Genomic DNA, 17,154 nt, shown 5'->3' with positions numbered 1-17,154 from the left:
GAACTTGGTTTAACGATGTGGTGGATGTTGTTGGGGTTGGAGAAGATGCTATTATCAAGGACGTAGAGGTGGATGCTTATGGTGGGTGAAGTGCGGAGAGGGTGGGTGTACCAGTCATAGAGATTTATGAATTGTGTGGTTCATGACATGTTGAGATAGGTGCGATACCGTGGCAGTTACACCATGGCTTGATCTTGGAGTTGAAGAGGAGGAAGAAAAAAATGGAAAAAGAAGACTGTGAAGGTAAAGAAGGAGAGTATAAATGTTAGGATTATGCGAGATATGATGAAAATTGGAGAAGAATAGTGTTGTTTTCGAACAAAGGGGTTAGGGATCATTTTATCCCGGTTAGAGTTGTCAGTGACTATTTTGTCTTCCGTTAGAGTTGATGGGGCCAAGGACCTAAGTGTCTAACGAAATTAAATGTTAGGGACCAATCGAGTAATTAATTTTAGTTGGAGATTAAAGTGTCTGATCTCAAATTCTTTGAGGATCAAAATGGATAAATACTCTAATAATTAATATATAGATGTACATAGTTGTCCCTTTATTATATATGTTTATTCCTAAAATAAAATATAAATTATTTTCTTGTATTTTATGTTAAAAATTATTTTGTTAAACTTAACTTACAATAATAATTATCTTGTTAAATTTGATTTAGTATAAAAATTAGAAATAAATAAATCAACTTATAAAAATAGTAATAATTAATTTTATGATACTAACTAATTAGATGATATTTAAATTGAAATTTAATTTTTTAATTAAATAGAACTCAAATTATTAGTGTTTTTTTAGAAAGTTATTTAAGATAAAAAAGTGTATTATCTATATAATAATATATTGTATTAATATTCTTTATTAAAATAGTCTCGATTATAATAATTATTTTATTTAAAATTTTATTTATATCACAAATATTATAATAAGTCAATTTCACAATTGAATAGAAGATAATAATTAGTTAAAATTTTAAAAATTTATAAAAAAATAATATTTAGCCATGTTAAAAATAAAAAAATCATTATAAATTATCTTTTTATTTTTTTGAATACTATAATGTGTATATAACATTATTTTTTCATCATTTTAAATACTATAATAAGTATGTGTATAAGTGTCTACGTGTGTAGTTCTAATTTTTTTAATACATATAGATAGTTCTAATTTAAAATTTTAAATATATCTAAACTAACTTAGGGCTTATTTGGGTGAGTTTCTAAGAAATTTTTTTTTAAGTTATATTTTTTTTAAAGATCTTGTAGAAAAGTAAAAGTAATTTTATATTTGGATATTTCATACAAGAAGATCTTTTTATCTATCAATATATTTGGGTATAACAATATTAAAGTACTTTTTTGTTTATTTATTACATGAAAAACAATTTTTTAAGGAAAAAAAGATCTTTTAAAAAAAGATGTAAATTACAACTTCTCAAAAAAAAATATTTTCTAATGCTTTTACTTTTATTACTAGAAATTTGCACTAAAAAATAAAAAAATATTTTTTATTAAGATAATGGCGCCCAAACAAGCATTTAGGTTGGTTGAGTGGTTATCTCGTTCATTGAGTTAAATAAGTATTGGAAATTTGAATTTCACCTCATTTATGTAGCAATTCATTGACCAATGATAGATTCTTAATAGAGCTCAGATCCAGGACAAATTAGTTCTTGACTGGTTTGGTATTGTGGGAAACAAAAAAATATATATCTATACTAAAGGGATTTCAAGTTCTTCACTTGTGCAATGAGAAATAATACTGAGAACAGAATTTGTAGCACATACGAAGAGTAAATACCCATAATAGTCCCTGAGATTCATGCAATTACTCATAGTAATCCCTAAGATTTTGATTTCCCTATTGTAGTCCTCCAGATAGAGCTCCGAGCACTCAAACTAGTCCCTGGCCATATTTCAGGTGATAACTCATCACCGGAGCGCTGACGTGGCCTAGGATTGCCACGTGGGACATGTCCAAAACGACGTCATTTTGGGTTTGGTGCCCTTGGAAGCCAAAAACGACGCCGTGTAGGTGTTACTTAATATGAAAAACAGTTTTCTCCACCAACACAAACACTTCGTCTCTTCTTCTTCCACCCTCTGAGTTCTTCTTCATCTCCCCAACAATGGCGTAGCCGTAGGGTTGTATGTGCTGGGTTAACAAAAATTTGAGAGAAGAAGTCATCTGATCAGAAGTTGTTGTTGCTCTTCCCTTCCCTTCCTTCACCACAAAGACGAGGTTCTGACGTTGTGATCGGACTCAAGGTAACTTTTTTTTATTATTTTGCATTTTGAATACAATGTTGGTTGATGATAGCATTGGTCAGTGTTGTTGAAGTTCTGGAGTTTTGGTGTCATTGTAGTGTCTAGGGTTTGAATCTTGGTTGGGGTTTGTGGGGTTGCTGTAATACCCGAATGAAACAGGAAAGAAACAGGGAGAAGTATGGAGGTTTGGAAAAAAATGTTTTATTGTGGTGATTATTTTTCCTTTTTAATGCATGAGTAGGCTTTCAAATTCTCCCTATGTATTGTAAAAATTTTAAATTTCTTGCAGATGGAGAAGTTGGACATCATGTTTCATCATGGGGGTGACTTCAAAAAAATGCAGAAGGAATTATGATATATTCTCCAGACAATAAGGCCTGTTTAGGTGATCTAGACACTGATACTCTGGATGTGTTCTACATACGGAACTACCATAAGGAGCTTGGGTACAATGACATTAAACAGTGCTGGTGGCATGTTCCTGGAAAATGTTTGGAGAAGGGGTTGAGAAATGTAAACAGTGACAAAGAGATAAGAGAGATGGTGAATTGTGCTAGGACAAATGAGGGATTGATTGATATATATTTCGAGCATACAGTGTCAGTGCCGGAGGTGTTAGAGGGAGATAACACAGTTGTGTACTTGGATGATCATGGTGGAGAGGGATGTAATGCAGGTACAGATACTGATGTGAGTCCCCCGGTTACAGAGACTCATGCAATCATAGTTGCTCCTCCTATCCCTAAGGTTGTACCCAACACTTCTTGCAAATCCAGTCCCAAAAAAAAAAAAAAAACAGAACATCTCCACGGCAATCACAACCATCACACTACAAAACTGCCAATCCTTCCAAGACAACCAAACCTGTGAAGAAGACCAACTCCCCAAAAGTCACCAAGCCCACCAAGCCCACCAAGCTCACGAAGCCCACCAAGCTCACCAAGCCTACCAAAATCAGCCAGCCCACGAAATCCAGTCAGAACACCAAATCAGATAGGAGCAAGAAGCAGAAACTGTCCAAGAGACCAAGTATTTCCAGGAGACCCTGTACACGGTCTGCTGCTAGAGGATTTACTAGCAAAGTGTTTAACAATGAAGTTCCCTTTGATTTATCTTCTGACTCCTCTGATAGTGAAGAGGATAGCATGTTCAAGCCAGGTCCGGATGAGGGTAGTTCCTCTAATTCTGAGGCTACAGGGAATGATCCTAAAACTGGGAGTAGGATTAGGAGAAACATGACACATGCTACGGCGGGTAAGAGAAATATTAGTCCACTAGGTAAAGGGAAGGAGAAGATATTACATGAAGACGATGGTTTGGTGGAGGAGGTGAGCGACGTTGAGGTTGACCTTGGGTTTGTGGGTTGTGTTCATGAAGGGGTTTGTGTGAATAAACAGCCAGAAGACTTCTGTCACAGATGGCTGACCATGGACTCATACAAGGAAACTTATAACCACCACATTAATCCAATTCTGGTTCAACCACTGTGGAAAAAAGCAGAGGACTGTAACAGGCCACATGCCCCTAAAATCAAGACAAAACCTGAAAAACTAAAGATGAAGAGGAGGATGGATGCGGACGAGAAGAGTGCTTTTGGAACTAAGAAGCCTAAAGTTGACCCAAAACTCTCAGGCAACACTGCAGATGGTGTACACCTAAAGAGACAGCTGAGTGCCTTTACATGCAGTTACTGTGGTGATAAGGGGCATACAAAGAGAGGCTGCAAAAAGAAAAGAGATGCTGATGCTGCTACTGCTGCTGCTGCAGCAGCAGCCGCTGCCGCTGCCACCGAGGCAGCTGAGAAGAAGAAAAATGATGAAGTTCATACTGTGCCTGAGAAGCCGGTTCAGCAGCCCCAAGACGTTTCTGGCCAAGCAGATTTGGGAAGCAATCCCCAGGAGATCGAATTAACTCAGCCTTCTGCTTCTGAGCAAGAGGATTCTGGAATGGTAACTAAAATTTTACATATGAGTATGTTGTTATTTCCATGCATAAATAATAGTTAACGCCACTTATTTCTCCTATAGGATCCTGCACCGAAAAGACCTTCCAAGCTGTCACCACGAAGACGATCCTCTAATCAGCCAACCGCACCAACAGTGAATCCCTTGCAGGGTGCATCTTCAGCAACATCTTCAAAGTTTGCCAACTTGATGCAGTTCATCCCAACGCCAGGATTTAGGCCCCCAAGAAAGAAGAATTGAATACTTTAGATATATGTACTTAGGAGTTTCTGTTTTGTGTTTTGTTATTAGTCTTTTCCATCGTATAATGACTACATGGTGAACTGTGATGCAAAGGCCTTTTTGGTATGCCTTGACCTTGCTTTTGATGAAACTACAGATAGCAGCAACATGGTTTCTAGGCTGCCTTTTACAGTCAACTTTTGTTGTTTCTTGATAGACAATGGAATTTATGTTAATATACTATGCTATGTGGTTTACCATTCAAGAAGCAGTTTCTTTATTTTTTTTCATACACAATGGAATTTAAATTAACAACAATTTCAGAGTTAATAACACTTTTCATTCCATCAAGAAGCAGATTTTTACAAATGTTGATAACAAGAAACCCAAAACCACCAATTCATTCATCATTTACAATACAGGATCACCAACAACACTGTCAATACACACACACCTAACACTAACAACTGGGTCATCACTTTTTGCATCTGGACATCCTCCTCCAACCTTCGAAGCCTCCAATCAACGTTGATCTTCACTTCATCACCACACGATTCTGACTTTTCAACCTGTTCCTCATTCACAGAATCTGCTCACACAAAAAGCCCGCACCATCTCTTCCCACTTGTCTGCAACCAATAAAGGATCAAAGTTTAGAGAGGAACTGCACAAGAATAGTCAGGGGAGTCATAACAACACAAGAACAGTCAGGGGAGGAGAATAACAGCAACACAAGTGATTACTCTAACCTACATTATAATTGGGGCAGCCATATAACGGTTTATTCGGATTCGAATCTGTGCCAGACCATCTGAGAACTGGCCTACAGCCACAGCCGCACCATTCTGGCAGGACCGATCTTCTGCTCTTCGTTTGCGTTCTACTCCGGTTCCAGCTAGATGGGGAACGAACAGAGCTTCCACCTGCAGTGCTACCTCCACCCATCATTGACATGAGTAGCAGCCCCGGATGAGAGTGCATGAACAGGAACAAGTGTATGGAAGAGGAAGAAGAAGAGGTGAACAAGACGAAGAAGGGAGGTGTATGAGAATTTGGGGATTTAGGGTTAATTATACTATGAGGGACCAATCTGGGTAAAAATTGGAACTTAACCAGCTCAGCTAGCCGTTGGCAGCAGTCCAGCGTGGCAATCCTAGGCCACGTCAGCGCTCCGGTGATGAGTCATCACCTGAAATATGGCCAGGGACTAGTTTGAGTGCTCGGAGCTCTATCTGGAGGACTACAATAGGGAAATCAAAATCTTAGGGATTACTATGAGTAATTGCGTGAATCTCAGGGACTACTATGGGTATTTACTCCACATACAAATTAGAGAGAAAGAGATGAAGACTTGTGTTTAGAACTGAATATTAACTTTGCATTGTATTGAAACTGAACTAAGGAACCAGTAGCATGTACAAGGCATATATATACATAGTGTTTTTTACCCTGCTGCACTACTCTGCAGACTGCAGAAACTAATATTTAACTAACTCAATTCTAACTAACCAAACTGATCTTTACCCAAATAACTAATCTTGAACATTCTCTTCTTGAATCTTGACATTAGACTTTGTACTCCTAATATCCCCCCTTAAACTCAAGTGAGGCCTTGAACACACTCGAAGTTTGGGTTTCAGCCTGTCAAAAGTACTAGCAGACAAAGGTTTAGTCAAGATATCTATAATTTGATCTGTCCCTGGGATGTGAACAATGTGAAGAGAATTTGTCTGAAGCTTGTCTCGAATAATTTGCACATCCAATTGGAAGTGTTTAGCGCAATTATGCAGCACGGGATTAGCTGTTAACAAAACAGTGCTCATGTTATCATAGTATATGGTTGGTGATGTCTTTAAAGAAATCTTTAACTCTGCCAACATATTCTGCAGCCACTCCAATTCTGCTTGGCAAGCAGCAAGGCTCCTAAATTCTGCCTCTGTGGAAGACCTACTTATGGTAGGTTGTTTCTGAAAGAGCCTAGCAGCGGAAACAACACAAATATCCAACACAAGAACAATATGGAAGCACTCACAACACAATATGGCAGCAACTATAACAAGCAAATATAGCAAGTAAAGCAATAACAAGAACATACCGAGATTTTAACGTGGAAAACTCCCTCAATGTGAGAGGTAAAAACCACGGGTCATCCAGATCAATAAAATAGCTCCACTATAATCAAATGAGGTACAAAAATAAAAAGCAAGAAGATAAAATATACCCAAAAAAATAGAGCTACTATCGAAGCCAATTTCTCCCTCTGCAAAGTTCAATTAAAATCTCCACCGTTCAGAATGAAGAAAAAAACGTGAAGAATCTACAGTTCAAATTTCACGTCGATCCAACGGTGAAATAATGAAAAGCTGCCGTTCCAAGATTGCTACTCTATGTAAAAACGAAAAACCTAATTTCTCTATTGCGAAGCCAATTTCTCTCACTGAAAATCTCCAATTAACATCCCCACCAATCAGAATGAAGAGCAAGATGATACGAACACGGAGTTTAAATTTCAAGCCGATCCAACGGTAAACAACTGAGAAACTGCCATTTGAAATTTACTGCTTTGGGCAAAAACGAAAATTCTACTTTCCCCCTTCTCTTTCTCTCATTGGTGGCTACTCTCTCTAACTCACAATGACCCCAAAATCTGAATTAGGGTTGTGATACTAGGGTGTAAGAATACACTCCAAAATGTTGGGCTTGCACCTCACAAAGGAGAAAAAAAAACCCAACAGTTTCTGCATGGCCAAGACACAATATTAGTCCTAAGAAAACACAAAAACCACTTACTGACCTCCTGTCTTCAAGATCTGCAGCTCAATCCGAGTCTGAGAAACCGTACAATTTATTGTCACAGCACTTCTGAATCAACAATCCATGATCCTTGGTTCTTTGAAGATACCGAAGTACCCTTTTTGCTGCTTTCCAGTGAGCCAGCAATGGAGAATGCCTGAGTTGACTAATTTTAGTGACTGCATATGATATATCTGGGCGTATGATGGTCAAATACTGCAAGGAACCTGCTACTGTTCCATATAGTTTAGGATCTTCAAAACTTTCTGAACTTGTAGACATTAATTAAATGGAAGAAACCATTGGTGTTGGCATAGGACTAGCCTCACCCATGCCAATTTTAGATAAAAGATCATGAATATACTTTGTTTGTGATAGATGCAAATTTTCAGAATCAGTTTTGTGAACTTCTATGCCTAAGAAATAATTTAACTCACCAAGATCTTTTAAGAAAAGACTTTATCAAGAGAGTGTATCATAGAATCCACTTCATAAGCATCAATGCCAGTGATGATAATATTATCTACATAACACAAGATATATATAGCAGAATTTGAAGTATTCCTAACAAATAAAGAAGTATCAAATTTTGTACTTTGAAAACCAAAAGATGTTAGAGTCGTGCTAAGTTTATTGAAGGGGCTTGTTTTAAGCCATATAATTATTTATTTAGTTTACATACATGTGCAGAAGAGGATTGTTCAAAACCAATTGGTTGCTTCATATATATGGTGTGATGCAAATCTCCAGTAAGAAATGCATTATTGAAATCAAACTGTCTTAAAATCTAGTTTTTAGACACTGCAATGCTTAATATTAAACGAATTGTAGTAGGTCTAATGACTGGATTGAATACTTGCTCAAAATCAAAACCTTCCTCTTGATGGAAGCCTTGGGTAACAAGTCTAGCTTTATACTTTTGTATAGAGTCATCCAGGTGCCTTTTGATTGTAAATATCTATTTACAACCTATAATCTTACCTCGGTAGGCTTTGGAACTATAGCCAAGTGTTGGTCCTCATTAAAGCTTGGTATTCCTCTTCCATAGCTTTCTGCCAAAGAGGAATTTTGAGGGCAAATGATGCTGATTTTGGACGATGTTCATCAAATTCTGAGTTTTGAAGGATTGTGGTAAAAGTTTTGGGTTTTAAACTGTTGGTTTTTGATCTAGTAATCATGGGATGGACATTAGTTGGAGAATTTTTAGTTTTGATATGAGAAATATCAGAATTATCAATAGGAGAAAGTGGAATTTCTATATCTGAAATAGGTAAAATTGGTGGATTTTGCTGAGGGACAAAGTTTGAGGATGAAGGATCACTTATTTTGATGTTATTAGGTAGAGAAGAGGAAGGATTGGTGGCAGGTTCTAAATGGCTTGAGCTAGAGGGCATAGTTGATGATGTAGGGGCAGAATGCTTCAGAGGAAGACTATATGAAGCAAATAATGGTGAGTAATCATAATGTGGTACATCAAAAACAGATTTGTTATTGGTTGAATTATTAGTAAAGATTTGTAGATATGGAAAATCATTTTCATCGAATAAGACATGTCTATAAATATAAATTTTGCCATTGGAGGACAGACATTTGTATCCTTTAAAATCAGGTGAATATCCTATAAAAACACACTTACGATATCTATGTTCAAGTTTGTTCATAGTGTATGGTTTTAACCAGGGATAGCAAGCACTTCCAAAGATTCTCAGTATAGTATAATCTGGTTTGTGTGAAAAGATTAACTCATATGGTGATCTGTTATTCAAGGTTTTAGTTGGAATTCTATTAACAAGGAAAGGGGCAGTAATCACAGCTTCATCCTAGTAAATTAAAGGCATGGAAGCTGTAGAAAGCATAGGTAGACTCATTTCCACTAAATGTCTAATGCTTTCTTTCAGCCAATCTATTTTGTTCTAATGTATATGGGCAAGAAAACCTATGATGAATGCCTTCCTGTATCAAGAAATTAGTGAATTCATTGGAAGTATATTCAGTTCCTTTATCAGATTGTAGTTCTTTGATTTTGCAATTAGTTAAATTTTCTATGTAGGACTTATACTGTGTAAAAGCTCTAAATAGTGTTAGCAAATAAGTGCAAGTAAATTGAGTGTATGCATCTATGAAAATGGCACTATCTATAACCTAAATGAGATGTAAGAGGTGCAGGTCCCCATACATCAGAATGCACAAGTTGTAATGATGTATGATAGTGTTAGAATCAGAAAAGGGAAATTTATGCATTTTTGCATTAGCACAGTTTTCGCAAATATTGGCTGAGAAAATGGATTCATTTTTATTAAGATCAAAGGGAATACTACATTGAGAAAGAACTTGTCAAACAGTATTAGTGGCTGAGTGTCCAAGTCTCTTATGCCATAAGTCAAAGGAAGAACAAAGAGTAGTATGTAAAGTTGGAGTCATGTTTTAAAGATGCTGGTTTGGGTACAGTAATGTTGATAAACTTGTATAATCCACCATTCTTATAACCATGCAGAAGAATCTTATGAGTGTATTCACATTTCACAACACAGTAAAATGTATGAAATTGAAAATAAACCTTGTTGTCTTCAGCAAATTTTCTGAAACACTTAACAAGTTCTTTGTAATTTCAGGACTGTGTATGAGTTTTTGTAAAGAAAACCATTTATTTGAATCAAAAGAATAAAGCAAAGAACTACCAATATGTTGTATAGAGATACCTGCACTATTTTCAATTTGCACTTGATCAGGTCCATTGGAATCTGATCCAAAGAGCATATTAGAAGAATTTGGTGTCACATGATATGATGTACCAGAATCCGGGTACCATGATGAATCTGTGATGGTTGATGGAACAGCAACATATGCAGAAGGATTGTGAAAAGAATTTGCTGGTGGAGGAGGTGTAGGTGCTGAAGAATTGCTAAATGAAGGTACAGATGAAGAATCTTGAGAAAAATTATTGTTTCTAATGAGTTGAGATTGTGATGGGGAGGAATTTTTTGGTTGAACCTATGAAAACAGTGCCAAGCTATGTGGCCAATTCTTCTACATACTTGGCATTGTGGTCTTGGTGATGAATAAAAGCCTCTACCTCCTCTTGAGAATCTTTCTCCATTTCTTCCTCTTCTACCACTGTTACCTCTATTAAAATTGGGAATAGCTGGAAATGAATTATGAGCTAAATTTGCTTGAATCAAATTTGGTTGAGATCTTTAGTATTTTTCTAACATATCATCATTTGTGAGAATAAGAGTTTCAACTTCACATAGTGTGTACAATTCTGGTTTGAAAGTGATTGTTATATGAAGCATCAAGAATAGCTTCAATCTGTTTTGTTGGCTTAAGAGGTTTTCCCAAAGCTGCTAAAGAATCTGCAATAGTCTTGATTTTAGAGATGTATTCTTTTGCTGTCAAACCGTGTTTCTTGGTCATCTTCAACTGTTCTTTCAGCTGTTTAATTCTGAATTTAGTGGATTCTGCAAAGTAGTTTTCAATTTTCTCCCAAATCTGATAAGAGAAAGTGCACCCTACCATTTCTGGGGTAAAAGTAGAATCCATAGAAGCCAGCAGCCAAGAAATCAAATTCTGATCATCTTGAACCCATTGCTTGTATTGAGGAGATTCAATACCAGCTAATTAATCATCAGCTGCAGAAAATTGTTGAGAAATCCTTTCTTTAAACAAGTGATCTTCCAGAAGCTGACCTCAAATGGCAGCAAGTACCTGTTGTTGCCAAGTTCTATGATTATTCTCTCCCAGCTTGTCTTGAATTGGATTGAATAGTCTCTGATTGAAGAATTGTTGAAAAATCTGATTGTTATTATTGTTGTTCTTGTTGTTGACAGCCACATTGTGTGATGTGACTGAATCATTTGAAGGAGAAGCCATGGATATTTATCCTAAGTTCTTGATACCATAAAAGGGATTTCAAGTTCTTCACTTGTGCAGTGAGAAACAATACTTAGAACAGAATTTGTAGCACAGACGAATTAGAGAAAAAGAGATGAAGACTTGTGTTTAGAACTGAATATTAACTCTGCATTGTATTGAAACTGAACTAAGGAACCAGTATCACATACAAGACATATAAATATACAGAGTGTTTTTAGTTTTTACCCTGCTGCACTACTTCTGCAGAAACTAAAATTTAACTAACTGAGTTCTAACTAACCAAACTGATCATTCACTTTTTAATTTAGATATGGAAGGGGAAATGGTGTAAGATGCAGTTATGGAGTGTATAGGTATTTTACTGGTGTCAAGAACAAAAATTGAACCGTCCGATTTTTGGGTACACAAATGGGAGAGTCAGATTTGTATTAAAACTTAACAAAATTTGGGGTACACAAATCGGAGAGTCAGATTTGTATTAAAACTTAACAAAATTTGGGGTACACAAATGAGATACTCTAATTTGTGTACCCAAAATTTTTTTAATTTTTTGAGAGTGTGATTACTTTCGTCAAAATTTAAATTTTCTTTCCCATACTAATAGGACTATTAGTAGGCTTTATTTTTTTTTACAAAGAAATCCGATGGTCCAATTTTTTCATCCCTTGTTTCAGAAAAAACTGTCCTACATTCATGTCTAGCACCCACATTCTCCACAACAATGCTCAACAACATGCTTCTCATATCCAAAAAAATGTGCCCTGATCTTTACCCTAATAAATAATCTTGAACATTTTTTTCTTGAATCTTAGACATCAGACTTTGTACTCCTAATATATACCTAAACATTATTTTGCATATTTTTGCTCCACTAATAAGTTTTATTTAGGTCCTCATTGCTTACATGTGTATCTAATTATAAAATATTATATTAGTAAAAATAATTATCTTTTATATTTATCTCATAAACGGTTATCTAAATCCTAAGTATTTTATATTGTTAGTGCATTAAAATTAAATCTTTTAAATAATGTAAGGTGAGAATTCATAATTTATAATATAAAAAAAATTAAAAAAAAATCTAATTAAAACTAGAGTGCTGAGTGATGACCACAAATAAATAAATAATTGAGATTTAATTGTTTTCAGAGTCCGATATCATTTTGCTCGATTTTTTAATTGAGTCTGGTACTATGGTACTTTAAAACTTATATGAAGTATTTAACTATTTATAATGTAAATAATTATTTGTATATTTAGATATTTACTAATATTCCAAACTCACCTTTGATATAAAAGCAAGCATGGCCCTGTTTAAGTGTATCACAACCAGATATGTGTCCAGCCCAAAGTGGGGGAGAAAAAGAAAAGAAAAAAGAAAGTATCCTAAGTCCTAACCCTGTCTTTATATGTTATACAATCCATCGCATTCAACTTGTTATTGAGAAATACATCAAGCTCTATGTTAAAGACAGAGCAAATGAGCTAGCTTGATCTAAATGTATGATGTATTTTGTAATATCAGTCAGAGATAAATGTTTAAATTTTTCTGGGCTGCACAAGAGGAAGAGCCAAGACTGCACTTTTAATCAATTTAAAATGTTGCACTGAACATGGATTATTAGGTAGGTAAAGATTTCAGATTTTTGATAACTTATGGTCGATTTATCATTAAATTAAAAATGAAGTGAATAATCTTTTGTTTCAGTCAGAATTTTTTTTTTATTTTTTGGTTAGGTGGATTGAGCAACCCCCAATGTTAGTTACAACATACACCTACACACTTCTCACATACTTTTTGAGCTAAGACTCATTGGCTCAAGATTTCTTTTTAAGACAATTCTTTTAACCAGTTTTTGGTATTCAACTATTCATACAGGGTTCAAGCCCATCAGTTAAGAAACAATATAACAATACAACTTTTTGTTTACGTCCAAACAAAAAATACTTTGTTGGTAAAATAAAAGGGGGGGGGGGGGGGGGGGAATTTGTATGCCTTCATGATGAGCCATTCGGATTCAAGAGTGACATTTCAGAGAGAAAAAAAAAAAAGAAAGAGTGACAACCAAGGAATCCGCAATAGACAAAATTCGCAATAGACAATACGAGTGAGTGTATATATTGAAACAATCTATTTTTTTTAAATATATATTGTTGGATTATATAAGATTTCTGATTTGAAGGTAGTATTATGGAAATAAATGAAGTAAAATAAATTAAAAGAAGAGATTAAGGATAGATAAAAAATAATAATGAAAAATAAGTATCGAGACTTTTATTAATGTCATAAGAGGATGAATAAGTTCTTTTAAAGTGAATACCGGTTAATTAAAATTTATTATTGAGTGTTTTACTAAAAAACATTCGAATGCTGATTTTATAAATTCTTTTATTTGAATTTGATGAACAAAATGAAGAACAATAAAAAGAATTAGAGAAGAGCAAATGATATTCTCTTTGAAAGAAGTAGGTTGAAGTCCTTTTATAATTTGAGTAAAGTATCGTTTTTGTCTCAACGTTTAGAGTAAATCCCAAAATTGTTCCTAACGTTTAAATCGTTTTATTTAAGTTCCTAACGTTTTAAAATTGGCTCAATGTTATCCTGCCGTTAGGGATCTGTTAACAGAATTAACGGCGAGACAAAATTGAAACGATTTTAAAATGTTAGGGACTTAAATATGACGAAAATATTAGAGACAAAAACGATAAATAGAAATAAATTTTAATTTTATCCTTCAATAATATCAATTTTTTACGGTACATAATTATTCAGTAAATTACACTTAATCACGTTACTTTCATTCTAAATAAATTTATTTTTTTATAATTTTACTCTTAAAGATTTTTACTCATTATGAAATGTTTGTAGAATGACTAGTACATAAATTTGCGAAAAAAAATAATACATATACAATAAAGTATAAATTATATCTTTTATCTTTAATGTATGTATCGAAAATTTTTAATGTTTAATTTAGTTAAACTTTATTTTTAATAATTTTAATCTTTTCTTCAATATTTTAATTTTTTATGACAAATAATTATTTAATTTATTTTTTAATTTTGTTCTTAATTAAAAATAAATTCACTTAAAAAATATAATTAAGAATAAAATTAAAAAAATAATTAAATAATTATCTACCGTAAAAATTTAATATTATTAAAGAATAAAATTAAAAATAAAATTTAACTAAATTAAATGTTAAAGAATTTCGATACATTAGAGACAAAATGTACAAATTTATACTTTATTATATATGTATTTTTTTTTTGCAAGTTTATGTACTAGTCATTCTACAAACATTTTATGATGAGTAAAAATTGTTAAGAGTAAAATTATAAAAAAAAATAAATTTATTTAGAATGAATCTAATGTGATTACTTAGATGTAATTTAAAAATAATTAAATAACTATGTATAGTAAAAAATTGATATTATTGAAGGATAAAATTAAAATTTATTTCTATGTATTATTTATTGTCCCTAACGTTTTCCTTCTATAGGATGATTTAAACGTTAAGAACAACTTTAGGACTTATCGTAAATGTTGGAGACAAAACAATACTTTACTCTTTATAATTTCAACCCATTTTGAGAGAAAAGTATATATATTGTCTAATGGTTACAATGTCATATTCAACTTATCTCTTATTCCAAGGCTTTTACTAAATAGGATAATTGGTAGAAGATATTTTTGGATGTTTTCATTATTTTAAGTCTTTTTAATTAAAAATAGGTATAAGAAGGAAGTTTATCTCCACAAGTTAAGATAGCAGTTCTGACACTGCTTTGGATGTTCGTGGCAAAGATGTGTACAAATAAAATGGTGCTCATGGCATATGACATTAGTAAATGAATATTTAATTTAGTTTATTTCTAATTAGATACATTTTTTACATTTCAAATTCAATCAATCCACTTCCTCTAATTTAGTTCATATTTAAAGAAATATTCAACTTTTTAAAGTGTTTTTTTTAGTTTCATTCTTTTGACCTAATACCTTTAGAAAGAACTTTATTCTTTTCTAACCATATTTTGGATTATCTTAAAATTATTTATACGCAATAAATTTGTATTTTTTGTGTACAATCAATTTTATTTAAATTTAAGTATGTTGCACGTTGTCGTATATAAGTTTGATGAAATGAAGTTATTGACAATGCTAAATTGCAAATTATGTATTCAGATTTTATATTTGAATTTCGTGGAGTTTGTAGCTAAAAAAAAGTTATAATTTTTTAACTATTATTGACTAATTCATCATTCACAAAATTAACAAATAAAATTATTTGGCATTATCGAAGGATTAAATATGTTGTTATCGCCTCAAAAAATTGGTTTTATGATTCGAACTAGCGACATATATTATAAAATTAAAAGTATATCCCTAAATTCAATCACTAATTAGTGACTGATTTAAAATATTATTGCTAATTGTTAGTAACACTATTTTTATCGTTAGATAATATTTATCACAAATTTCATTACTAACAACGATATTTGTTATTTAATCCGTGAAAATTAAGTCTGTTGCAAAAATTTGTCGATAATATAAAAAATACTAGGTGTGAAGTGGAGAGCATTCTAACTATTGATAAGTCACATAAAACTTGTTTAAAACAAAACAAATGTCAAAATAACTAAGAATAGGAGGACAAAAGTAAAGCTCTTAAGAGCTAGAAGAAGAACAAACAAAAAAAACAAGAAAAAAAAAGAGAATATGAGACAAGAAGAAAGCAAAGAGTAGATTGAGAAGAAAAAGCGAAAAATAGATTAAAAAATGACGATATAAAAATAAAATAAAAAATGAGAAGATGTCATTGTAAGTGAAGAAAGATCAGTATTAAATATAATAATAAATAATTTTTTTTAAATTTTAATTTAAAATTAACGTTATAATAAAAAATACTAAATTCAAATCCTAAATAATATAAATTACAAAACTATTATACATTTCATATATATTTAATTGACTATATTATATATATTGTTACGTTGGGTAACCGGAGATTAATGGGCTGGACTCGTTAGGTTGGCCCAATCGTCTGAGGAAGGAAGCCTTCGAGCGGGTTCGCGTCTCTGAGGCCTCTGTCCGACTTGTGAGCGTGAGAGAATTGGGGGGGGGGGATACCTGCAAAGACACTCCGATGCCTAAGTCAGCAAGGGTGTGAGCAGGTCTAAAGAGTATTGGGACATAGAGATACATGAGGGGTGTCAGTGTATTTATAGTGGTAAACCAATAACCACCGTTTGAGTAGTTCCATCTTTTAAGGTGGATAACAGTCCCTTTATCTTAGGGAGGTAGCGATATGGCTCCTGGAAGTGGGTTGAGAGATTTTAGGGGCAGTTTTTATCTGCCAGCTAATCTCTGCTTCCGACTTCATTAGAGCAAGTCGTGGGGAGCACCGACTTCTTAGGGGAAGGTCGGTGTACTATGAGGCTCAACCATGTGGGTTGGGCCTGTCGTTTGGACCTGGGCCTTAACGTTGGGCCAGGATATGAACAGTGTCCCTACTCGAGCCCAATTTTTTTAAAGAGTTGGGGTCGAGTATTATAACTCGGGACCGTAGCCGACCTGATAGGAAACTGGTGCACGAAATTGCAATCACACTTTTGCAATTCCGCACAACTAACCAGCAAGTGCACTGGGTCGTCCAAGTAATACCTTACGTGAGTAAGGGTCGATCCCACAGAGATTGTCGGCTTGAAGCAAGCTATGGTTATCTTGTAACTCTTAGTCATGATATAAATAATTATCAGGGTTGATTGTAAAAAGTAAAAGAACATGAAATAAATACTTGTTTTGCAGTAATGGAGAACAGGTTGAGGTTTTGGAGATGCTCTATCTTCTGAATCTCTGCTTTCCTACTGTCTTTTTCTTCAAGCACGCAAGACTCCTTCCATGGCAAGCTATATGTAGGGTTTCACTGTTGTCAATGGCTACCTCCCATCCTCTCAGTGAAAATGTTCAACGCACTCTGTCACAGCACGGCTAATCATCTGTCGGTTCTCAATCAGGTTGGAATAGAATC

This window comes from Arachis hypogaea, chromosome 10 (assembly GCF_003086295.3).
Source record: "Arachis hypogaea cultivar Tifrunner chromosome 10, arahy.Tifrunner.gnm2.J5K5, whole genome shotgun sequence".
NCBI lineage: Eukaryota > Viridiplantae > Streptophyta > Magnoliopsida > Fabales > Fabaceae > Arachis > Arachis hypogaea.
This window is presented reverse-complemented; position numbering follows the sequence as displayed.